This window comes from Sciurus vulgaris (genome assembly GCF_902686455.1).
Source record: "Sciurus vulgaris genome assembly, chromosome: 11".
In the NCBI taxonomy this organism is placed as follows: Eukaryota; Metazoa; Chordata; class Mammalia; order Rodentia; family Sciuridae; genus Sciurus; species Sciurus vulgaris.
Genome location: NC_136472.1, coordinates 10,971,790 through 10,997,485, shown reverse-complemented (window position 1 = coordinate 10,997,485; position 25,696 = coordinate 10,971,790). Strand labels below are relative to the sequence as shown.

The 25,696-nt window shown below is 40.2% G+C and overlaps 1 protein-coding gene and 1 pseudogene across 2 annotated transcripts in view; one reads left to right on the top strand and one right to left on the bottom strand.

The window, feature by feature from the left end:
- Positions 1 to 25,696, top strand: part of LOC306638809 (organic anion transporter 7-like) — a 285,976-nt gene that overhangs the window by 36,913 nt on the left and 223,367 nt on the right. The window lies entirely within an intron of this gene.
- Positions 3,751 to 4,701, bottom strand: LOC306638845 (cytochrome b5 type B-like; annotated as a pseudogene). Its single transcript has one exon. The product of its transcript is annotated as a cytochrome b5 type B-like (transcript).

Below are 25,696 nucleotides of genomic sequence, written 5' to 3'. Positions count from 1 at the left end.
AGTCAGTTTGCATATTAATGGAATGAGAACCTGTAAAGTGCTCAGAAAACTTTGTAAGAAAAACAGATTTGTACATTTGGAAAATTTTCACTTTTAACCTGTGCAGTAGCATTAGGGAAGAACTCGTTAAGAACTCGTTAAGAGCATGATAGTGTGAAAAGATAGGCTGCCAATGCAGAAGTAGTTTAGACTTAAAAATGACACTTTTTCCTTCACTGTGAGTCTTGCAAATCTTGCAGGCATTCACAATTCACATTTTAAATGTAAGTGTAGGAGAGATAGAGATATAGCAGAAGTTAAGAATTGAGGAAATCTGCTATTTTAGGTTTGATATGCAAAACCTCATGCATAGAGCATTTTAACCACTTTTTCCCTTTGGTAAAATTGTTCTCTTAAAGCATGGTGCTATAGTTTATGATTTCCCTGGAGAGCCCCTCTTTTCTTTATTATTCTTTGAGTGTTAAGTCCATGTCTCTACATTTACCACTCTCCCTTTCAGGAACAAATTTCAGTATTAATTTCAGTAATAAATCTTAAAAACTGCCACAACTGCACCTTCTTTATGAGGCATTCCTGTGATTTAAGCACAGTCTCAAGCATAAGCATAGCAAGATAGAGTTCTCTTTCATTGGATACTAGATATCCCATGTTTTATGTCTGGCTATAACCTTGCACTTCTCACCTTCCTTTATCCAACATACATGCTCAGGGGCATTCCCTCATCTGACAATGGAAGTTCCCCTGTGTCCAATCCCTGTAAGTGTGTGAACTGAAGAAACCTGAATGTTTGTGAATTCAGTAACTGGTTCCGGGTGGTGGGGGATGGAGAAAAGACAGACACACATAGAGAGGAAGCTGGGGCCAGGTGGAGATATACTCTCTGATGGAGGATGAATGACCCAGAACTAGCTCAGCACATTTATTTTATAGGTTTTAACATCAAAAGGGTTTTCTGTGAGAAATGCAAATCAAAACCACCCTACGATTCCATCTCACCCCAATTAGAATGGCGATTATCAAGAATACAAGCAACAACAGGTGTTGGCGAGGATGTGGGGAGAAAGGTACACTCATACATTGCTGGTGGGACTGCAAATTAGTGCAGCCACTCTGGAAAGCAGTGTGGAGATTCCTTAGAAAACTTGGAATGGAACCACCATTTGACCCAGCTGTCCCACTCCTTGGCCTGTACCCAAAGGACTTAAAATCAGCATAGTACAGAGATACAGCCACATCAATGTTCATAGCTGCTCAATTCACAATAGCCAGATTGTGCAACCAACCTAGATGTCCTTCAATTGATGAATGGATAAAAAGACTGTGGTATATATATATACAATGGAATATTACTCCACCATAAAGAATAATAAAATTAGGTCATTTGCAGGAAAATGGATGAAATTGGAGAATATCATTCCAAGTGAGATAAGCCAATCTTAAAAAGCCAAAGGACGAATGATATCGCTAATAGGGGGATGATGACACATAATGGGGGGTGGGAGGGGTTAGTGTTACGGTTAGAGTTAGGGTTAGGGAGGGGGGCCAGAATGGAGGAAGGAAGGACTGTATAGAGGGAAAAGAGGGGTCAGAGGGGTGGGGGGAAGGGAAAAATAACAGAATGAATCAAACAACATTACCCTATGTAAATTTATGATTACACAAATGGTATGCCTTAACTCCATGTACAAACAGAGAAACAACATGTATCACATTTGTTTACAAAAAATAAAAAATAAAGAGAGAGAAAAAAGAAAATTTTTGCAAAGCATGCAGGCTGAAGGATGAAGTCTAATTATGATTTTCTTTTGCACTCATGTTCCTCTACCCTTGGCAGCTGGTGTCTGAACTCAAGGTCATGACTGATAATGGTATGCCTACCTCCGAACCTACTTTGTGTAGGATGTCACCATAGCAATTCATACTCATAGCATTAATAATCAATGGGTATTACTAGTAATCAGGTAATCCCTAATTCTTCTTAGTGTGGATGATTTGTGGAAACAGATTATGAAGTATGGCATATCCAAGGCCTGTTTAGAGTGTATCCAAAAGGTCCATGAATCAAAATCTGATTATTTTCTCATCCTCTACATTGATAACAAGATTTAACATAAACGCACATTAACTCCTTGATCAGTGGAGTAATAACAATCAAACCAGGAAAATCCAAGTGGAAAGTGAGACACTACTGGAAACACCTGAGATATTCTATCAAATATAATACTGAATTTCTGGTTAATAACAGAAGTTGTCCCCCACCTAACCTGCCTCAAGGACATGGGCAGTCATTCACAGGGTGTCTTCATTTAATTCATCAGCGTGGCCCATACTAGATGTGTTGAAGGGTTCTTGAGTACACAATAGATTCTCAGAAATAGAACCAAACTTTAGCCTCAGTGGAGCTGTTGTGCCATCTAACTTTGCAAATTTACAGGGTCCCACATCATGCTGTGTGAAACTATTTATGGAATGTGTTCTTTGCTTTCCTTAAGAATAAAAATGAGAAAGAATGAAGTTCATGTTCACATGGTATGGGCAGTAGTATACACTTATACTCCTGACCTATCCTCATGATATAGCCCCTAACACCTGGGCTGTGTGCACATTGTTCAAAAATTTTACCTTATTTCTCCATACCAGTGACTCAATATAGATCAGAATCATCAATTATATTCATACTGTTAGCAATGTTTTGTTCTTGACTGGAAATGTATTCTCAAAATTGATAGAATCTTTCTCCATAATTCTAACATTTTCTTCCTGAACCTTCATGAGAATCATCTTTATTACTCATTTTTAGCAACAATATATTCAAGGCAATTTAGGCATTTAATAATCTGCACACCAAAACTCTTCCAGCCTGTACTCATCATGATTCCAAAGGTGCATCCACATTTTAAGAAAGGTTAATACATCACCCCAATTCCTGACACCAAAATCTGTACTTGAGCCTTGTACAAGCAATAGCAGAAATTGAGACTCTGCATAGGACCAAAAGCATTGGCTCCCACTCTTCAAGTCTGAATCAACTGCCTGTATGGAAAGTCAAGATGCAATCAACAGGGACCAGTTCTGGGTTATCAATATAATACCATTTTTTTAGGGGAGAAAAACTGCCAATTTTTTAATCTCAGTGGAAAAGCACAAAACCATAAGTTGGAGCCTTCGAGGTAAAATACAGATTGAAATGGAAAACTGTGTTTTTCATGATCTCCTACTTTCAAATGACATTTTATATGGAGGTTATTTTACTAGGATGAACAGATGGTCAAACTCTTCTGTTCAAAGTCTCTTACTTCTGTAAAACAGGAAACCAAAAATTGCTAATCAATAAACAAAACAGCAGCAAGAATCCCTGGTAAGCTCTACAGACATAATAAGCTCTACACTCATATTTTTCCAATAAAATAAAGGTAGGAAAAAAGAAAGAGAGAGAGAGAAAGATGGTTAGTAACTAGTGCCAAACCAAAGAGAAGCTCTGGTGCCTTTTCTAAACTCGTGTCCTATAGTAGTGTTTTCAAAAGATTAGTCTGAACTTTCCAGGGTTCCACCACCTCAATTCATCCCTCCCTTCCTTTGGCTCTTCTCACCCACAAGAAATCAAAGGGAGGCACAGTTTTGTCCATCATCCCTTGGGAAGAAAAAGGCTGGACCTAGAGAGTGGGAAGAGCTATCAGCTTACATTAGCCTGGAAGGGAGAGAACCACATAGTTTTTCCTGCTTTTAACGAACATAAAAAGGAACAAGATTATTTGGCAGTTGTATTTTAGTAGGTGTGCACTTTGACTTCATGAATAAACTACTTGTGATAATGCAATTTAATCAGAATTTAAAAAATATTTACTTGAAAGAAAAATGGAAAAAGAAAACCTTCAAAACTAGAGTACTGCCCTGTTAAGAATGTCTAATATGCGTTGAAATTATTGAAAAGCAGGCATTTTCCCCAAAGAGTAATGTCACTATAACATATGAATTACAATTGTTAACACACTTTGAAATGTAAGAATACTGTGCAAACCAATGGAGAGAAGAAATGCTGGCAAACACACAGGACAGTGAGCAGAAACTATGGGATTAAGGCTCTCAGAGATGAAGGACACTGGTCCCAGATTGGAGGCGGATGTCTGGTCAACTGTCTTGGCTCCAAGGGAGAATACAACTGGCAGAATTCAAGGAGAGGGCACAAATGTAGCCCTCAAAGCAAGTCTCCAATTTTCACTCCCAAGTGAATGTGTTCGCCCGACTTCAACATGGTCTCTTCAGGAGGATCTGCTTTCCGCCATGTAGTAATGATACAGGAAACCTACGAGGATAGCGCCTAGAATGATAAAATCCATTATGCTCAGCATCTTTTGTATGAATCATTTTTTGAAGGATCCTCGTTACCACATTCAGGTTTAAGGTCACTCGGATGGACGTCACCGATGTAGTACTGCTTTAGCATTTCTCTGGTATCAGAGGAATGGCCTACATCTTCAAAGCTTTTGATTGCATCTGTAGCAGCTTGTTCTAGCAGAACTTCTTCTCCACCAGGATGCTCAATGAGGAAGCAGTTGATATCGTAGACTCGCTGTGGATCACCAGCCATAACTCCTTCGAGGAGTTGTGCTTCATCACCTCCTCCAACTGATAGTAGGTGACGGAGGTGTCGCCACCCTCCTACCCTTTCCCATTGCTGCCACTTGCTTCCTCAGTTGCCATTGGACCTGAGACACCTCCTAGCTGCAGCCATGATACCATTTCTTGAGAATACTTGGGATCATCCTGCATTAGCCTCCAAAGCCTCTGGGATCACAAGTGTGATTCAGAGTGCCCTACAAATAGTTCAATTTTGTTGGTTTTTTTGTTGGTTTGTTTTTTGTGGTGCTGTGGACTTAACTCAGGACTTCAAGCTTTCCACGTAAGCACTTCTTTCTGGGAGAAATATTCTGAGCCTCTTTCTTCCAACACACTCTTCTTCCATGATGTTCTGTCTCACCTTGGGAGCAAGCAATGTAGTCAGTCATCTATGGACTAAGACCTTTGAAACCATGAGTCCCTGATGAACTTTTCCTCCTCTAAAATTGTTAGTGTCAGGTCTTTTGGTGATGATAGCAAAATTTTGAGGAAATCAGAGTGGGAACCTCTGATCTGTCAGAGAATAGGCTACCACTCCCAATATGCTTCTGTTATGGTTTGTGGTAGCAGGGGTTCAGGGAATCTGAGGGGTTGTGTTATGTTCATATTCTTGTCCTTTCAGGAGAATGTTTCAAGCATGACACAAAATATAATAAAAGTTTAGAAAGTTTATTGGAAGAGAAAGAAAGATGCTGCAAAGGGAGAGGGTGGACAATTTCAAAGAGAAGGGTGATTATGTGCCCCTCTGTTCCTAGTTTTGTATTGGAATCTTAGGGAAGTTTCTAGAGAGTCCTGGTAGGTACTACCTCTCAACTTTTGACTGACAGGAGGATTGAAACAGATATTTAAGCCCCTACTGTGCATGACTTTACCCACTAGAGCCCATGTAAAACCCATGGCAGGTACTATTATAATGAGATTAAAAGGACAAGCTAAATATCTAGAGACAACTCTCAGTAATGTTCAGATAGATGCATGCCTATCTGACACCTATCAGTTTGGATTGGAATATCCCATAAGGGCTCATGTGTTTAAGTCTTGACTCCCCAACGTGGCAATGTTCAGAGGTAGTGCTTTTGGGAAATGGTTGGATAATGAGGGCTATGATATCTTCACTGATTGCTTAATGGATTGCTGTGAGTGTTGGAACCTGTAGGCTGGTGTCATGGTTAGTGGAAATATGTCACTCAGGATGTAACCTTTGGGGTTATTATGATTTGGATCTGAAATATCTCCCTTAAAGTCTACATGTTCATAATATGATCCCAGGTGCAGCAAGAATCAGAGGCAGGACATATTGGAACTGATAATCATGATCACTATTTTTTTGTTCATGGATTAAATATTTGAAAGGACTATGTGGTGGTAATTGTAGACATGTGGGACATGACTGGAGGAAGCAGAACATTGGGAGCATATGTTTGGGGATGCTGTCTTGTCCCTGGTTTCTCTCTCTCTCTCTCCCTCTTTCTCTCATGGCTTCCATGTGCCAAGCCTTGTCCATATTCCATGAGATTTCTGCATGGAACCGGATGACCATAATAGGAAACTTTGTCCCCAGATTAGGTTTTCCTCCTTGAGTTTGTTTCTATTAGGTATTTTCATCAGAGTAACAAAAAGTTGACTAACAGAGTCTCATAGACTAGGATTATGAGGAGTATTTCAAACTGCTTGTAGCAGAGAATGATGATGAGTAACATTACAGACTTCAGTTCCACCTCAGTAGTGAGATCAGTAGTTCATGCCACAAATTTTTTGTGGAAATTTTTCCTGAAGGAGCCATTCCCTACTGAATTGAAATTTCAATACAAAGAAAATGCATGTGTTGGGCATGAGGCATAAACTATGTGGGGACAAATGAAAGATCACTCATCCCCAACTGATAGGGAAGGATGGCCCCTCCCTGCTCTTTGCCTTCTTGTCCCACCATGTGACCTCTTCCTCTGGTGTGTGGTCTCACTATGATGATATCTGCATGAAGAGGCACTCCCTGAGGGATACTCACCAGCTGGAACCAATCAGTTTGGATTCTCATCTTCCAAAACCATGAACCAAATCAACCCCTTCTCTTTATAAGTTACATAGCCTCAGACATTTTGTTATGTTAGGGTCCCATTCTGACTAATCCCTGGAGAGTCACACTGAACACATGGTAATGCAAATCACACAGCAAGGTGTTATTAATGCAAGCCAGAGCCTTGACTGCAACCAGCCCCTCAGACTGATTTGGACCTATTTTTTCTGTCTGCATCTTATAGAAGAAAAAGTGGGTCCAAATCTTCACCTTGTTGTCTTAGAATGAGACTTCCTTAACAGGACTCCCATAGCACAAGAAATAAAAGCAAGAATCAATAACTGGGATAGACAAACTAAATAGCTTTCTCTCAGCAAAGGAAACTATCAGCAATGGGAAGAGAGAGCCTACAGAGTGGGAGAAAATCTTTGCCATTCATACTTCAGATAGAGTGCTAATTTCCAGAATATATAAAGAACTCAAAAAAACTCTACACCAAGAATACAAATAACCCAATCAACAAATGGGCTAAGGCTATGAACAGACACTTCACAGAAGAAGATCTACAAGCAATCCGCAGACAAATGAAAAAATGTTCACCATCTTTAGTAATAAGAGAAATGCAAATCAATACTACACTAAGACTCCATGTCACCCCAATTAGAATGGCGATTATCAAGAATACAAGCAACAATAGGTGTTGGAGAGGATGTGGGGAAAAAGGTATATTCAGACATTGCTTGTGGGGCTGCAGTGCAGCCACTCTGGAAAGCAGTGTGGAGATTCCTTAGAAAACGTGGAATGGACCTACCATTTGAGCCAGCTATCTCAGTCCTTGGCCTATACCCAAAGGACTTAAAATCAGCATACTACAGAGATACATCCACATCAATGTTCATAGCTGCTCAATTCACAATAGCCAGACTATGGAATCAACCTAGATGCCCTTCAATTGATGAATGGATCAAGAAACTGTGGTATATATACATATATATACAATGGAATATTATTCAGCCACAAAGAATGATAAAATTATGGCATTTGCAGGCAAATGGATGAAATTGGAGAATATCATGTTAAGTGAGATAAGCCAATCTCAAAAATGCAAAAGACGATTGATCTCACTGATAAGCAGATGATGACACATAATGGGGGTTGGAGGGGAGCAAGAATGGAGGAAGGAGGGACTGTATAGAGGGAAAAGAGAGGTGGGAGGGGTAGCGGGGAAGAAAAAAAAATAACAGAATGAATCAAACATCATTACTCTATGTAAAGGTATGATTATGCAAATGGTATGCTGTTACTCCATGTACAAACAGAAGCAACATGTATCCCATTTGTTTACAATAAAAATAAATTTACAAAAAAAGATGCAGGGTCTCTGGTCTGATTCCGAGGTCCTTGATCCATTGTGAGTTGAGTTTTGTGCAGGGTGAGAGATAGGGGTTTAATTTCATTCTATTGCATATGGTTTTCCCAGCACCATTTGCTGAAGAGGCTATCTTTTCTCCATTGCACATTTTTGGCCCCTTTGTCTAGTATGAGAATATTGTATTTATTTGGGTTTGTGTCCATGACCACTATTCTGTAACATTGATCTACCTATCTATTTTGGTACCAATGCCATGCCATTTTAGTTACTATTGCTTTGTAGTAGAGTTGAAGATCTGGTATTGCGATGTCCCCTGCTTCGCTCTTTCTACTGAGGCTTGCTTTAGCTATTCTGGGTTTCTTATTCTTCCAGATGAATTTCATAATTGCTTGCTCTATTTCTGTAAGGTACATCATTGGGATTTTAATGGGAATTGCATTGAATCTGTATAGCACTTTAGGTAGCATGGCCATTTTGACAATATTAATTCTTCCTATTCAAGAACATGGGAGATCTTTCCATCTTCTAAGGTTTTCTTTAATTTCTTTCTTTAGTGTTCTGTAGTACTCATTGTAGAGGTCTTTCACCTCTTTTGTGAGATTGATTCCCAAGTATTTTATTGTTTTCGATGCTATTGTGAATGAGGTAGTTTTCCTAACTTCTCTTTCTGAAGATTCATCACTTATGTATAAAAATGCATTGGATTTATGAGCATTGATCTTGTAACCTGCTAATTTACTGAATTCACTTATGGGTTGTAAAAGTTTTCTGGTGGAATTTCCAGGTTTCTCTAAATATATAATCATGTCATCAGTGAACAGGGATAGTTTGAGTTCCTCTTTTCCAATTCGTTTCCCTTTAATTTCTTTGGTTTGTCTAATTGCTCTGGCTAGAGTTTCAAGGACGATATTGAATAGAAGTGGTGAAGGAGGGCATCCCTGATTCCTTCCAGTTTTTAGGGGGAATGCTTTCAGTTTTCACCATTTTGAATTATATTGGTCATGTGCTTAGCATAGATGGCCTTTACAATGTTAAGAAATGTTCCCACTATCCCAAATTTTTCTGCTGTTTTGAGCATGAAGGGATGCTGTATTTTATCGAATGCTTTTTCTGCATCTATTGAAATCATCATGTGATTCTTAACTTTTAGTCTGTTGATATGGTGAATGACATTTATTGATTTCCAGATGTTGAACCAACCTTGCATCCCTGGGATAAAACTCACTTGATCGTGATGCACTATCTTTTTAATATGTTTTTGTATGCGATTTGCTAAAATTTTGTTGAGAATTTTTGCATCGATGTTCATTAAGGATATTGGTCTGAAATTTTCTTTCCTCGATTTATCTCTGTCTGGTTTAGGTATCAGGGTGATATTGGCTTCATAGAATGAGTTTGGGAGGGTTTCCTCCTCTTCTTCAAAGTATTTCATGGAATACTTTGAGGAGTATTGGAATGAGCTCTTCTTTAAAGGTTTTGTAGAACTTGGCTGAGAATCCATCTGGTCCCGGACTTTTCTTTGTTGGTAGGCTTTTGATGACCTTTTCTTTTTCATTGCTTGAAATTGATTTATTTAAGTTGTGTATATCCTCCTCATTCAGTTTAGGTAATTCATATGTCTCTAGAAACTTGTTGATGTCTTCGAGGTTTCCTGTTTTGTTGGAATATAGATTTTCAAAATAGTTTCTAATTATGTTTTGTATTTCACTCATGTCTGTTGTGATATTTCCTTGTTCATTCCGAATTTTAGTTATTTGAGTTTTTCTCCCTCTTTCTCTTTGTTAGTGTGGCTAAGGGTTTATCAATTTTGTTTATTTTTTCATAGAACCAACTATTTATTTTGTTAATTTTTCCGATTGTTTCTTTTGTTTCAATTTCATTGATTTCGGCTCTGATTTTAACTATTTCCTGTCTTCTACTACTTTTGGTTGGTCTGCTCTTCTTTTTCTAGGGCTTTGAGCTGTAGTGTTAAGTCATTTATTTGTTGATTTCTACTTCTTTTGTTGAATGCACCCCATGAAATAAATCTTCCTCTAAGTACTGCTTTCATAGTGTCCCAGAGATTTTGATATGATGTGTTTTTGTTATCATTTACTTCTAAGAATTTTTTTATTTCCCTCCTGATGTCTTCTGTTATCCGTTCATCATATAATAGTGTATTATTTAATCTCCAGGTATTGGAGAAGTTTCTGTTTTTTATTCTGTCATTTATTTCTAATTTCAATCCATTATGATGTGATAGAATACAAGGTAGTATCTTTATCTTCTTGTATTTGCTAACGGTAGCTTTGTGGCATAAAATATGGTCTATTTTAGAGAAGGTTCTATGTGCTGTTGAGAATAAAGTGTATTTGTTCTTTGATGGTATATTCTATATATGTTTGTTAAGTCTAACGTACACATATAGAATTGTTGATTGTGTTATTGAGATGTATGGTTTCTTTTTTTCTTTTTTATTTTTTTAAATTTATTTTTATTGTAAACAAATGAGATACATGTTGTTTCAGTTTGTACATGGAGTAACAGTATACCATTTGCATATTCATATATTTACATAGAGTAATGATGTTTGATTCATTCTGTTATTTTTTTCCTTCCCCCCTACCCCTCCCACCTCTCTTTTCCCTCTATACAGACCCTCCTACCTCCATTGTTGTCCCCCTCCCACCCCCCATTAAGTGCCATCATCGGCTTATCAGTGAGATCATTCCTCTTTTGGATTTTTGAGATTGGTTTATCTCACTTAACATGATATTCTCCAATTTCATCCATTTGCCTGCAAATGCCATAATTTTATTATTCTTTATAGCTGAGTAATATTCCATTGTATATATATACCACAGTTTCTTGATCCATTCATCAATTGAAGGGCATCTAGGTTGATTCCATAGTCTGGCTATTGTAATTTGAGCTGCTAAGAACATTGATGTGGCTGTATCTCTGTAGTATGCTGATTTTAAGTCCTTTGGGTATAGACCTAGGGGTGGGACAGCTGGGTCAAATGGTAGGTCCATTCCAAGTTTTCTAAGGAATCTCCACACTGCTTTCCCGAGTGGCTGCACTAATTTGCAGCCCCACCAGCAATGTATGAGTGTATGGTTTCTCTATTTAATTTTTGTTTGGAAGATCTATCCAGTGGTGAGGTGTGTGTTAAAATTTCCTAGTATTATCGTGTTGTGGTCTATTTGATTTCTGGAATTTAGAAGGATTTTTTTGAGCTACATGGGTGAGCCAATGTTCGGGGCATAAATATTTATGAAGGTTATGACTTGCTGATTTATGCTTCCCTTAAGCAGTATGCAATGTCCTTCTTTATCCCTTCTGACTAGTTTTGTCTTGAAGTCCACATTATCTGAAATGAGAATGGATACTCCAGCTTTTTGCTGTGTCAATGTGCATGGTATGTTTCCCCCCATCCTTTCACCTTTAGTCTATGGGTATCTCTTTCTATGAGATGAGTCTCTTGCAGGCAGCATATTGTTGGGTTTTTCTTTTTAATCCAATCTGCCAGTCTATGTCTTTTGATTGATGAGTTCAGGCCATTAACTGTTCTGTCCAGCGGAACCAGAGCTGAGAAAGGAGACACCACCAATCTTTAGTTGATGAGATTTATTGCGTCCTCCCTGTTTTTCTGCCTCCTTTGTTCTGCCACTATCTCCCTTCTTCTACCCTCTCCCTCTCTCCTCCACCAGGCTCCTAGCTTATCAGCCAATTATAGCAAAGCTTTCTCTCACACAGGAGAGCATGCAGAGGAATGTCAGCATAGCACTATATGGATCACAAGCTGTCCATGTGCGGCATGATATTAGATAGCCAATCCTAGAGCCTGGCATCAACATGTCATAAGTCTCCAAGGAACTAGTAAGAAGCAGCCTTTTTGGGTACTTCCTTATTTTGGTAGCCAGTGCCCTTTGGCTTACTGCCAGGCACCATTTTGTCCAAGATGGCCCTCAACAGGCTCCCCCTTTTTGTTATAAAAAGAAAAGTACAGTGACTGTGCCTGTCTTAGGTGCCAGAGTCATACTTTATCCTTACCCGTCATTGGGAGTCAAAGAGCTGTTGGCATGCTTTGATCCCTCTCTTAGGTTGGTATAAAGTCCACCCTGTGCTGACCCATCATTGACTACCAGTCCTGTAGTTGGGAGAGCCAAATCTGAGGATCAGAGCCTTGGTCCATGGCCATAAGGGCTTGCCATATCACTAAGGCTTGCCATCTTTGATGACTCCTTAGAGATAACAGATATCTGAGCAGCAATAATAACAGCAAGAACAACAATCCCATCATAGCAAAACTTCCCATCCATTGTTTACCAAATTGTAATGCTGACTGTAAGAAACTAATGGCTTCTGGCATACCTGTGACCTTGACCTGAGTACTATTTACCACAAATATAGAATTTCTTAATAGGGTAGTCAAATTAGTAAACTCTTTAGTACCATGTCCCATTAAGCATGCTACCAAGCCGTTTGGACAGATTGGCAGCAGCAGTAATATTAGAATAGGGTATCGGGATAATGCATAGTGCTTGGGCATGCACTAGATAGCCTGTCTGTGTGGTAACAGTCAACATGTCCACTTGTTCTCGTATTAAGTCCACTCTTTTGTTTAGAATCAGGATTCCCGTGGCGAGATGCACATTGATGTTTTCCTGGGCTGTCAGTGCTTTGGCAGTGGCTCGTGACAGATTGTTGAGCATGTGAGCAGTAGGAATAGCAGTTCCTAGGGCAAGTCCAGCAGTAGTGGCAGCAGCTGCAGCAGCTGCTGCAGCAACAGTGATGGCTACAATGACTGAGATACCAAAATCATTTTTTGCTTTCACGGGTAGGAAATTCCACTCACTATGAATTAAGGTCACTGGGACTGGAATGAATTTTGGAATCCTGGCAATCGCAGCCAGAGGAAATAGTGAAGCATCCCAACAACTAGACACATAACACTCTTAACACATAATGCAGTTGAGGACCTCAGTATCATTATCATTGTTATTAGTAATGTTAATATTAAACTTACAACTGTTAGAATGAACACAAACGGAGACGTGACACATACGAGAGTAGGGGGGGGGGAACCTGATAAAAAGAAGAGTAATTGGCCTCGCACCCTGTATAACTATAAGCAGGTGTATTACTTTCCTTTATATAGGCTTGCTTTTGACTGTACCTTTATTGAATGAGAGAGAGATTGCCTCCCTGTATCATGGCAGTTTCTGAGGTGGCTAACCAGAGGAAGCAAAGACTACCTCTTAACTTGAAGTTTAGACTACTAATAAGTGGCTTTACAGTGGAACCAGCTGGTAGGTAAGGAATACCTAGAAGTTCTGTACTAGGAAATAATTGAGGGAAAACTTGTGTGCCATGAGTGATATATCCCCAAAAGTTTTAGGAAGAGCTAACAACAGCAGGCTTACCACCATCACCATCATTCTGTGTTTCAGTGCCATTTTTGTTCTTATGGATAGTTCTTACCAAGCGCTCTGGGACCAAGATAGGTTGTTGTTGGTCCTGAGGAAAAACACAAACAGATCCTCTCCCCCAAATTAATACTGGGTCAGGTCCATTCCAGGACCCAGTCAAGATGTCTTTCCACATTGCTTGTGGATGGCCACCAGACTTTCCACTAAAATGTCTACCAGCCGCAGTACAGCCCATAGCATCCAAAGTTAAAAAATTGAGGGTGAATAAAGCAAGGTTAAGTCTGTTCTTGGGAGGGGCTAATGCCCCTATTCCCCCTTTTGGTTTAGTTAAGCAAACTTTCAATGTTTGATTAGCTCTTTCCATGATAGCTTGTCCTTGTGGATTGTAGGGCAATCCTGTAGAATGATAGATAATAAACTTTTGTCTTTTCCCCTGTATGGGCAGCAGCAAATATATATCCTGAGTACGTATCTACAGTTACATGTACAAATGTTAAAGCACCAAATTCAGGGATATGGGTGACATCCATCTGCCATAGATGATTCAGAAGGAATCCTCTTGGATTGACTCCAAAATGAGGAACAGATAAATGAGGCACACAGGCAGGACACTGTTTTACTATATTTCTGGCTTGTTCTTTTGTAATGCTATATTTTATTTTGAGAATAGTAGCATTGACATGAAAATCTTTATGGAAATTAATTACTTCTTATACAGTATTAAACACATGAGGATCTCAAGTAGCTGAATCTGCAGTAGAATTCCCTTGAGCTAAAGACCCAGGTAAGCCTGAATGTGCTCTGATATGGCCTATATATAAAGGTTCTATGTGAGCCCACACGAGAGTTTGTACTTGATAAAAGCATTGTTGTAAGGTAGATTGAGGACTAATGGGTCCAGCTGTCTCAAGCCATGGCACAAGCTGGGCAATATAGAGACTGTCACTATAAATATTTAAAGGTTCCTCAGGAAATGTTTGTAAGGCAGTTATTATTGCTTCGGGTTTTTGAGCAGACTTATGAGAAGTAATAATAGTCTGTACTTTATCAGAAACTACTGTAGCTATGCCAGAGGAGGAGCCATCTGTAAAGATTGTATTTGCTGCTGGGATAGGTTGAGCCTTAACAACCTGAGGGAAAATAACAGGATGTCTTTTGAAGAAGCTGACAATAGGTGAACTTGGCAAGTGATTATCAAATGTGGCCATGGTGGAACAATAGACAATTGCCCAATCTTCATTACTGTTAACTAGTATTTCAATCTGTTTTGCTGTGTATGGGACAATAACTGTCTGAGGATGAACTCCAAAAACTCAAAGGGCCATCTTAAGTCCTAATGTAACTAGATTTGCTACCATCACAGAATACAGGGAAATAACATTTTGGGGGGACACTGGCAAATGGATCCATATCAGGAGTCCAGTTTGCCACAATAGACCTGTAGGAGTATATTTAGAATCTAACACTATGAGGCTAAAAGGCAAGGATAGACCAACTCTATCGCTATGAGCATTTTCTAAAGCTTGTTCTACTAACCTCAAGGCTTTTCTACCTTCAGGAATTATATTTCTGGGGGATGTAGGGTCTGAATCTCCTTGGAGAATATCAAAAAGAGGCTTAAGTTGACCAGTGGTGATTCCCAAATTGGCCTTACCCAATTTATATAACCTAATAATTTTTGGAAATCATTTAGAGTCTTAAGCTTTCCTGTGGCTAACTGAATTTTTTGTGGCCTAACATAGGTATCTAATATTTGATGTCCTAGAAAGGTAATAGGGCTGTGGGTTTGCACCTTCTCTGGGGCCACATGTAATCCCCAATTTTCTAGGGTTTTGATAATATCATCGAATACCCCTAATAAGGTCTCCTGTTCCCTATGAGCCAAAAGAATATCATCCATATAATGGAGACAATAATGTCCTTTACAATTTTGTATAATCTGTGATATTGCCTGGCCAACATATATTTGACACATAGTGGGACTATTTGCCATTTCCTGGGGAAGGACCACCATTGGTATCTAGTATTAGGCCCTTCATTATTTAAAGAAGAAATGGAAAAGGCAAATTGAGGGCTATCCTCAGGATGAACAGAATGGAAAAGAAACAATCTTTCATATCTATAGAGATGATATGATAATGCTTTGGAATAGCAGCTAATGAGGTGAGACCCAGTTGCACCAGGCCCAATATCTGCATACTGGAATTTATGGCTCTCAGATCTTGCAAAAGTTGCCATTTCCCAGACTTCTTATTTATGACAAAAATGGGTGTATTCCAAGGGGAAGTGGAAGGAATGATATGATTTTCCTTCAATTGTTGATTAACTATTTCCTGGGCCGCCTCTATTTTTTCTTTAGAAAGTGGCCACTGGGGGACCCAGATAGGATGATTGGATTTCCATGTTATCTTTAATGGTTCAGTGGTCCCTCCAGAAAACCCAGCCCCTTAGTCCCTGTTTGTCCTTTGGCTTGAATGGGGCAGGTCATACCTTGTAGATTCTTTCCTAGTCCTTTTCCAGGGATATAACCTTGTCCCACCATGACTGGTAAAACAGTTGGGTTTAGACAGGAAATATTTTGCTCAACTGAGGAAGAAATGACAACATTCATCTGTGTTAAAATGTCTCTTCCCCAAAGAGTGACAGGCAGATGAGCTAATATATAAAGTTGGAATGTTCCCCTTTTCCCATCAGGGTCCTCCCAAGATAATACAGCTGAACATTGTAATGGGGTTTGGGCAAATCCAAGTCCTGTAAGATAGTACTGGATGCTGTAACAGGCCATGATTTGTTCCAGTCCTTCTGTCTTATAATAGAGATATCAGCACCTGTGTCTATTAGACCCTCTATGGGAGTACCATTAACTTTCAATTTAAGCATAGGTCTATTTTTTGTTGATTGTGCCCAAAAGACACCTGATCCTGTGGATCCAAACCCATTGTTTCCTCCAATCCTTTGTGAACTGGAAAAAGTCCCATGATGGCTAGGCAATATCAATATTTGTGCTATTTTATCTCCTGGAGAAACAACAGATACCCCTCGAGGGGAGGATACCATAATCTTTATTTCCCTAGTATAATCAGAATCAATGACTCCTGGCAATACTTGTAATCCTGACAGATTTGTGGAACTCCGCCCTAACAATAATCCTGCCATGCCCTCAGGGAGTGGTCCATGTACACCTGTGGGAACCGCTCGTACTCCCATTTCTGGGGTTAAAATGAGTCGGGCGGAGGCACAGAGGTCCAATCTTCTGCTCCCTGATGCTCCTCGGGACAATGAGGAGATAGTCGGAAAGGATTGTGAGTGGGGATCTGTACTATGGGATTCTGAAAGGCTCCGTACATTTGAGGGCCCTGGGTTAGGCCCCCCTGGCCATTTTTTTGACTGGGCTGGCATAGGATATCTCTCTATATAAAATCTTTATGTATAATATTTCGCCCAGTGCCTTCCTTTTTGGCACAGGGAACATAGACCTGGGGCAGGTTGATTTGTCCCTTGTTGTTCTCCAGTCTCAGGTGTTCCTAGGCTTTAATCTTATGGGTCCTTCAGGGCAGTCTTTTCTGAAGTGCCCTCCTTGCCCACACTTAAAGCAGATAATTCCTTTAGCTCTTGATTGCCCCTGAATTGGCCCATGAAGAGCAGCACCTATTACTTGTCCTGTAATGACTGCATCATTGATATCCCTGCAGACTTTTATATAGGTACTTAACTCTTTATTTTTCCATGGTTTTATAGCTTTTTTACACCATCTATTTGCTTGCTCATAAGCTAATTGTTTTATTAAAGGCATTGCTTGTTCTGAATCCCCAAATGCTCTAGCAGCAGTTTGGATTAATCTATCAATGAAATCTGCAAATGGTTCGTTACTTCCCTGAATCATCTTGGACAACTGCCCCTGTAAATCTCCTGACCCTTGAATTAACTTCCAGGCTTTAGTGTCAGCAGGAGCAATTTGTGCGTACACTCCAGGATCATAAATAATCTGCTGTTGAATACTTTCATAGTTTCCTTCTCCTGTTAGCATTTCTACATTTCTTTGGGGAAAGCCTGCGGCAGCGTTACATCATGCTGTTTCTTTTATTTATTTATTTATTTATTTTTTATTGTAAACAAATGGGATACATGTTGTTTCTCTGTTTGTACATGGCGTAAAGGCATACCATTTGTGTAATCATAAATTTACATAGAGCAATGTTGTTTGATTCATTCTGTTATTTTTTCCCTTCCCCCCACCCCTCCCACCCCTCTTTACCCTCTATACAGTAGTTCCTTCCTCCATACTTGCCCCCCTCCCTAACCCTAACTCTAACCCTTCCCTCCCCCCCATTATGTGTCATCCTCCACTTATCAGCGATATCATTCGTCCTTTGGCTTTTTGAGATCGGCCTATCTCACTTAGCATGATATTCTCCAATTTCATCCATTTGCCTGCAAATGTCATAATTTTATCATTCTTTATGGCTGAGTAATATTCCATTGTATATATATACCACAGTTTCTTTATCCACTCATCAATTGAAGGGCATCTAGGTTGGTTCCACAGTCTGGCTATTGTGAATTGAGCAGCTATGAACATTGATGTGGCTGTATTTCTGTAGTATGCAGATTTTAAGTCCTTTGGGTATAGGCCAAGGAGTGGGATAGCTGGGTCAAATGGTGGTTCCATTCCAAGTTTTCTAAGGAATCTCCACACTGCTTTCCATAGTGGCTGCACTAATTTGCAGCCCCACCAGCAGTGTATGAGTGTACCTTTCTCCCCACATCCTCGCCAACACTTGTTGTTGCTCGTATTCTTGATAATCGCCATTCTAATTGGGGTGATATGGAATCTTAGGGTGGTTTTGATTTGCATTTCTCTTATTACTAGAGATGTTGAACATTTTTCCATATGTTTGTTGATTGCTTGTAGATCTTCTTCTGTGAAGTGTCTATTCATTTCCTTAGCCCATTTGTTGACTGGACTATTTGAATTCTTGGAGTAGAGTTTTTTTTTTTTTTTTTTTTTATTGTAAACAAATGGGATACATGTTGTTTCTCTGTTTGTACATGGCGTAAAGGCATACCATTTGTGTAATCATAAATTTACATAGAGCAATGTTGTTTGATTCATTCTGTTATTTTTTCCCTTCCCCCCACCCCTCCCACCCTTCTTTACCCTCTATACAGTAGTTCCTTCCTCCATACTTGCCCCCCTACCTAACCCTAACTCTAACCCTTCCCTCCCCCCCATTATGTGTCAACCTCCACTTATTAGCGATATCATTCGTCCTTTGGCTTTTTGAGTGGAGTAGAGTTTTTTGAGATCTTTATAGATTCTGGAGATTAGTGCTCTATCTGAAGTATGATTGGCAAAGATATTCTCCCACTCTGTAGGCTCTTTCTTTGCATTGCTGATAGTTTCCTTTGCTGAGAGAAAGCTTTTTAGTTTAAATCTATCCCAGTGGTTGATTCTAGCTTTTATTTCTTGTGCTATGGGAGTCCTGTTAAGGAAGTCTGGTCCTAGACCAACAAGGTGAAGATTTGGACCTACTTTTTCTTCTATAATCTGCAGGGTCTCTGGGCTGATTCCGAGGTCCTTAATCCATTTTGAGTATAGTTTCGTGCATGGTGAGAGATATGGGTTTAGTTTCATTCTGTTGCATATGGATTTCCAATTCTCCCAGCACCATTTGTTGAAGAGGCTATCTTTTCTCCATTGCATATTTTTGGCACCTTTGTCTACTATGAGAAAATTGTATTTATTTGGGTTTGTGTCCGGGTCCTCTATTCTGTACCATTGATCTACCTTTCTATTTTGGTACCAATACCATGCTGTTTTTGTTACTATTGCTTTGTAGTAGAGTTGAGGATCTGGTATTGCAATACCCCCTGTTTCACTCTTCCTGCTAAGGATTGCTTTAGCTATTCTGGGTTTCTTATTCTTCCAGATGAATTTCATAATTGCTTGCTCTATTTCTGTAAGGTACGTGATTGGGATTTTAATTGGAATTGCATTGAATTTGTATAGCACTTTAGGTAGTATGGAAATTTTGACAATATTAATTCTTCCTATCCAAGAACATGGAAGATCTTTCCATCTTCTAAGGTGTTCTTTAATTTCTTTCTTTAGTGTTGTATAGTTCTCATTGTAGAGGTCTTTCACCTCTTTTGTGAGATTGATTCCCAAGTATTTTATTTTTTTCGAGGCTATTGTGGATGGGGTAGTTTTCCTAATTTCTCTTTCTGAAGATTCATCACTTATGTATAAAAATGCGTTGGATTTATGGGCATTGATCTTGTAACCTGCTACTTTACTGAAATCACTTATGAGTTCTAAGAGTTTTCTGGTGGAATTTCCTGGTTCCTCTAAATATATAATCATGTCATCAGCGAACAGGGATAGTTTGAGTTCTTCTTTTCCAATTCGTATCCCTTTAATTTCTTTGGTTTGTCTAATTGCTCTGGCCAGAGTCTCAAGAACGATGTTGAATAGAAGTGGTGAAAGAGGGCATCCCTGCCTTGTTCCAGTTTTTAGGGGGAATGCTTTCAGTTTTTCACCATTTAGAATGATATTAGCCATGGGCTTAGCATAAATGGCCTTTACAATGTTAAGGAATGTTCCCACTATCCCTATTTTTTCTAGTGTTTTGAGCATGAAGGGGTGCTGTATTTTATCAAATGCTTTTTGTGCATCTATTGAAATAATCATGTGATTCTTGACTTTAAGTCTATTAATATGGTGAATTACGTTTATTGATTTCCTGATGTTGAACCAACCTTGCATCCCTGGGATGAAACCCACTTGATCATGGTGCACTATCTTTTTAATATGTTTTTGTATGCAATTTGCTAAAATTTTGTTGAGAATTTTTGCGTCGATGTTCATTAAGGATATTGGTCTGAAATTTTCTTTCCTTGATGAGTCTCTGTCTGGTTTAGGTATCACTGTGATATTGGCTTCATAGAATGAGTTTGGGAGGGTTCCCTCCTCTTCTATTTTATGGAATACTTTGAGAAGTATTGGAATGAGCTCTTCCTTAAAGGTTTTGTAGAACTCGGCTGAGAACCCATCTGGTCCCGGACTTTTCTTTGTTGGAAGGCTTTTGATGACTTCTTCTATTTCAGTACTTGAAATTGGTCTATTTAAATGGTTTATGTCCTCCTCATTCAGTTTAGGCAATTCATATGTCTCTAGAAATCTGTTGATGTCTTCGAAATTTTCTATTTTGTTGGAGTATAGATTTTCAAAATAGCTTCTAATTATGTTTTGTATTTCCATCCTGTCTGTTGTGATATTTCCTTGTTCATTCTGAATTTTAGTGATTTGGGTTTTCTCTCGTCTTCTCTTTGTTAGTGTGGCTAAAGGTTTATCAATTTTGTTTATTTTTTCGAAGAACCAACTATTTATTTTGTCAATTTTTTGTATTGTTTCTTTTGTTTCAATTTCATTGATTTCAGCTCTGAGTTTAACTATTTCCTGTCTTCTACTACTTTTGGTGCTGTTCTGTTCTTCTTTTTCTAGGACTTTGAGCTGTAGTGTTAGGTTGTTTATTTGTTGAGTTTTACTTCTTTTATTAAATGCGCTCCATGAAATAAATTTCCCTCTAAGTACTGCTTTCATAGTGTCCCAGAGATTTTGATATGATGTTTCTTTGTTCTCATTTACCTCTAAGAATTTTTTAATTTCCTTCCTAATATCTTCTGTTATCCATTCATCATATAATAGCATATTGTTTAATCTCCAGATGTTGGAATAGTTTCTGTGTTTTACTCTTTCATTTATTTCTAACTTCAATCCATTATGATCTGATAGAATACATGCTAGTGTCTCTATCTTCTTGTATTTGCTGACATTACCTTTGTGGCATAACATATGGTCTATTTTAGAGAAGGATCCATGTGCTGCTGAGAAGAAAGTGTATTCACTCTTGGTTGGATGGTATATTCTATAAATGTCCGTTAAGTCTAAATTATTGATTGTGTTATTGAGATCTATGGTTTCTTTGTTCAATTTTTGTCTGGAAGATCTGTCCAGTGGTGAGAGCGGCGTGTTAAAATCACCTAGTATTATTGTGTTGTGGTCTATTTGGTTTCTGAAATTGAGAAGGATTTGTTTGACATACATAGATGAGCCACTGTTTGGGGCATAGATGTTTATGATTGTTATATCTTGCTGATTGATGGTTCCCTTAAGCAGTATGAAATGACCTTCTTTATCTCTTCTGACTAACTTTGGCTTGAAGTCCACATTATCTGAAATGAGGATGGATACCCCAGCTTTTTTGCTGAGTCCATGTGCATGGTATGTTTTTCCCCATCCTTTCACCTTTAATCTATGGGTATCTTTTTCTATGAGGTGAGTCTCTTGCAGGCAACATATTGTTGGATCTTTCTTTTTAATCCAATCTGCCAGTCTATGTCTTTTGATTGATGAATTCAGGCCATTAACATTCAGGGTTATTATAGAGAAATGATTTGGTTTCCCGGTCATTTGGTTCATTTTTAAAATTTTGTTTATTTATTTGTTTGACACAACTTGTTTCCTCCTTTATTTGACAATTCCTTTAGGATAATTCCTCCCTTTGCTGATTTGCTTCTTTGTTTTTCATCTCTTCCTCATGGAATATTTTGTTGAGAATGTTCTGTAATGCTGGCTTTCTTTTTGTAAATCCTTTTAGCTTTTGTTTATCATGGAAGGATTTTATTTCATCGTCAAATTTGAAGGTAAGTTTTGCTGGGTATAAGATTCTTGGTTGGCATCCATTTTCTTTCAGGGCTTGAAAAATGTTGTTCCAGGACCTTCTAGCTTTTAGGGTCTGGATTGAAAAATCTGCTGATATGCGTATTGGTTTCCCCCGAATGTAATTTGGTTCTTTTCTCTCACAGCCTTTAAAATTCTGTCTTTATTTTGTATGTTAGGTATTTTCATTATAATGTGCCTTGGTGTGGGTCTGTTGTAATTTTGTGTATTTGGAGTCCTATAAGCCTCTTGAACTTGATTTTCCATTTCATTCTTCAGATTTGGGAAATTTTCTGATATTATTTCATTGAATAGGTTGTTCATTCCTTTGGCTTGTTTCTCTAGACCTTCCTCAATCCCAATAATTCTTAAATTTGGCCTTTTCATGATATCCCATAGTTCTTGTAGATTCTGTTCATGATTTCTTAGCATCTTCTCTGTTTGTTCAACTTTGTTTTCAAGGTTAAATATTTTGTCTTCAATGTCTGAGGTTCTGTCTTCCAGGTGTTCTATCCTATTGGATATGCTTTCTATGGAGTTCTTAATTTGGTTTATTGTTTCCTTCATGTCAAGGATTTCTGTTTGGTTTTTTTTCAATATCTCTAACTCTTTATTGAAATGATCTTTTGCTTCCTGTATTTGCTCTTTTAACTGTCGATTGGTGCGATCATTCAATGCTTGCACTTGCTCTTTCATCTCATCGTTTGCTTCTCTGATCATTCTAATTATGTACATACTGAACTCCTTTTCTGTCATTTCTTCTGCCATGCTGTCATTGGGTTTTATTGATGTAACATCTAGATTTGTTTGCAGCATTTTCTTTCCTTGTTTTCTCATATTGTTCAGGTATCAGTGGACCACTGAGATATTGCAGATTTCCTCTGTTGATTTACAATGTCCCTGAAGATTTCTATATATATCCCCCCTTAGCCTTCAGTAGGCTGAAGTCTTGGAGGAAGTTGATAATGCGGTGCTCCACAAGGAAGCTGCCTCTCTAGGAGTGGTGGCCTTCAGGTGGGGTATATTCCCTGCTAGTGGGCAGAGGTGCCTCCACTTGTTGACCAATGATCATCCAAAGGGGACCTAGGCTGTGGGCTGAGGCAAGGCCTGTTTGGGCCTGTGTCTCTGGTTTTACCGTCCTTGTGGGGAAACCTCACCAGGTAGGGAAGACTCACCCAGTGGGGAGGTCTCGCTGGTCAGTTTCCTCCTAGAGGTTCCCCTCAATTTATAGCTACTGCCTGGGCTGGGCTGCCTTCCTCTGCAAAGTTTCCAGGGGCCCGGCCCTACCTCCTGGGCCTGGGAGCCTCACCCTTCGCAGATGAATCTCCTTAGGCTGCCCCTCCTCAGAGAATTTGCCCACAGGCCTGGAAACTTCGCTCCGCCCTAAGCCTGTCTCTGTGCGGCTCTTCCACCCAGAAGCCTCCTAGATCCTGGGACCCTGTTCTGCACCTAATCGCCTGGCTGCGTGGCCCCTCCTCTGAGCAGCCACCTGTGGCCCCGAACAATCGCTCTGAGTCCCAGAGACCCGCCACAGGCCTCTTCCTCCAGACAGCCGCCCAGTATGCCGGTGCGGTCACTAGGAGTCCAAGAAACTCACTTCGTGCCTCCTCCTCCCACCAACCACCCGTAGCCCGGGGCAATCAATCACTCCGAGTCGAAGTGACCCTCCCCGTTCCTCCTCCTTCTCCAGATAACCCCCCGGGTGTTCAGGAGCAGTCCCTCTGAGTGGCTTTGAATCCACGTGACCCGCTGCACGGGTCCTCTGGGCACCGCCCGGAGCTCAGGTGTGGCCACTCAAGACCAAGCGTCCCACCACGCTTCTCCTCCAGGCAGCCCCCCTGTGTTCAGGAGCTGTCACTTTAAGACCAAACAACTCACCACTCGCCTTCTCCTCTGAGCAGCCGCCTGGAGCGCTAATGCAGTCACTGCGAGTCCAAAGGACCCGCCGCGCTCCTTCTCCTCCTTCTCCTACTCCTCTGGGCAGGCCCCGGGGTTCAGAAGTGGTCAGAGTCCAAACAGCTCGCCACGCAGCCCCTTCTCTGGCAACTGCCTGTAGCTCTGGTGTAGTCACCCGAATCCAAGCGGCCGCTCCTCTTCCTCCTCGTCCTCAGGGCAGGCCCCGGGGTTCAGAAGCGTCGTTCTGATTCCAAACAGCTCGCCGCGCGGCTTCTCCTCTGGCAACCGCCTGTAGCTCTGGTGCAGTCTCTCCGAATCCAAGTGGCCACGCTCCTCTCCTCCTCCTCAGGGCAGGCCCCAGTGTCCTGAGTCCACACAGTTCTCCTCGCCACTCTTCCCCTGGGCAGCCGCCGGAGCCCCAGTGGCTGCTCCGAGTCCCAGCGCTGTGCCGAGCGGCCTCCTCTACGGCGCTCCCAGCTGAACAGGAGCAGCGTCAGTGCCCAACCCGCTGGCGCGCAAGATGGAGCCGGGGAGCTCATGCCGTTTCTAATGAGGCTTCCTGCCATGCAGTTTTCCACACTAAGTACTGCCCCCCTGATAGCACAGCTTTACATAGCCTTTTCCAATCTTCCAGCACTAGATTTAGCCCCAATACTGATTCCAACATACTAATTGTAAATGGGGCCAGTGGACCATATGTAGTCATTGCCTCCTTAAGATTTTTTTACTGTTTTGAAATCCAGAGGTTGGTGGAATCTTTGTCTATTTTTGTCCTCTAGTACAGGGAAGAATTATGGGACTGCTGAGGTTTCTTTAAGGGGCGTTTCTTCTCCCCACGGTGAAAAACCCATCTGATTTATAGCATGAGCTAACTCCTCCCAAGGGTACCTCGGGGGATATAGGGGGCAGGCTGCTTGGGGGGGAACTGCTGCCTCCAGGAAGGGATTGGTATTCCTTCCCAATATAACTGATGGGGGCAACTGTGTCCTTGATGCTCTTTCTAATTCCTCCCCAGTAAGCCCCTCCTCCTCTTCTTCCTCTTTATGAGAAGTTACACTTAGTTGTTTCTTTATCTCTTCCAGACACATATTTCCTTTTTTTACTAAAGTTATTATTTTACCTTTTTTAGATGTTAGACATTCCTTAATGAGCTGCCACATGGGAAAAGTACCTCTAGGTAATGGGGATTGCTTTTCTGCCATAATAAGATCCTCTTTTTCATGTTCCCATTGTGGAATATTTAGGACTCCCTCTTCCAAAAACCAAGGACTAACCTTGGCCAACATGGTACATGTGCTGTCACAGTAGATCATTTTACAGCAGTCTCATTAGCCTTAAATACATCTTGTATGATTCTTACCATTTGATTTCTATACACTTGTGACCCAATTCTGGAGTTATGAGACCTCCCTTTACCAGGGTTATGTGGCCTCTTTACCGGGGTAATGTAGTCTCCCTTTACCGAGGTATGTGGTCTCCTTCACCAGGACTGTGGGGTCCCTTTTCTGGGACTGTGGGGTCCTTTTCACCAGGACTGTGGGGTCCCTTCACTGGGACTGTGACCTCCGCCTTATACAATCTCTCCAGAGATTTCTGGGAGGTTATCCTACAGTTTTCCTATAGCTTACTTTAAGTAACTTAGTTTTTCTATAGCTTACCTT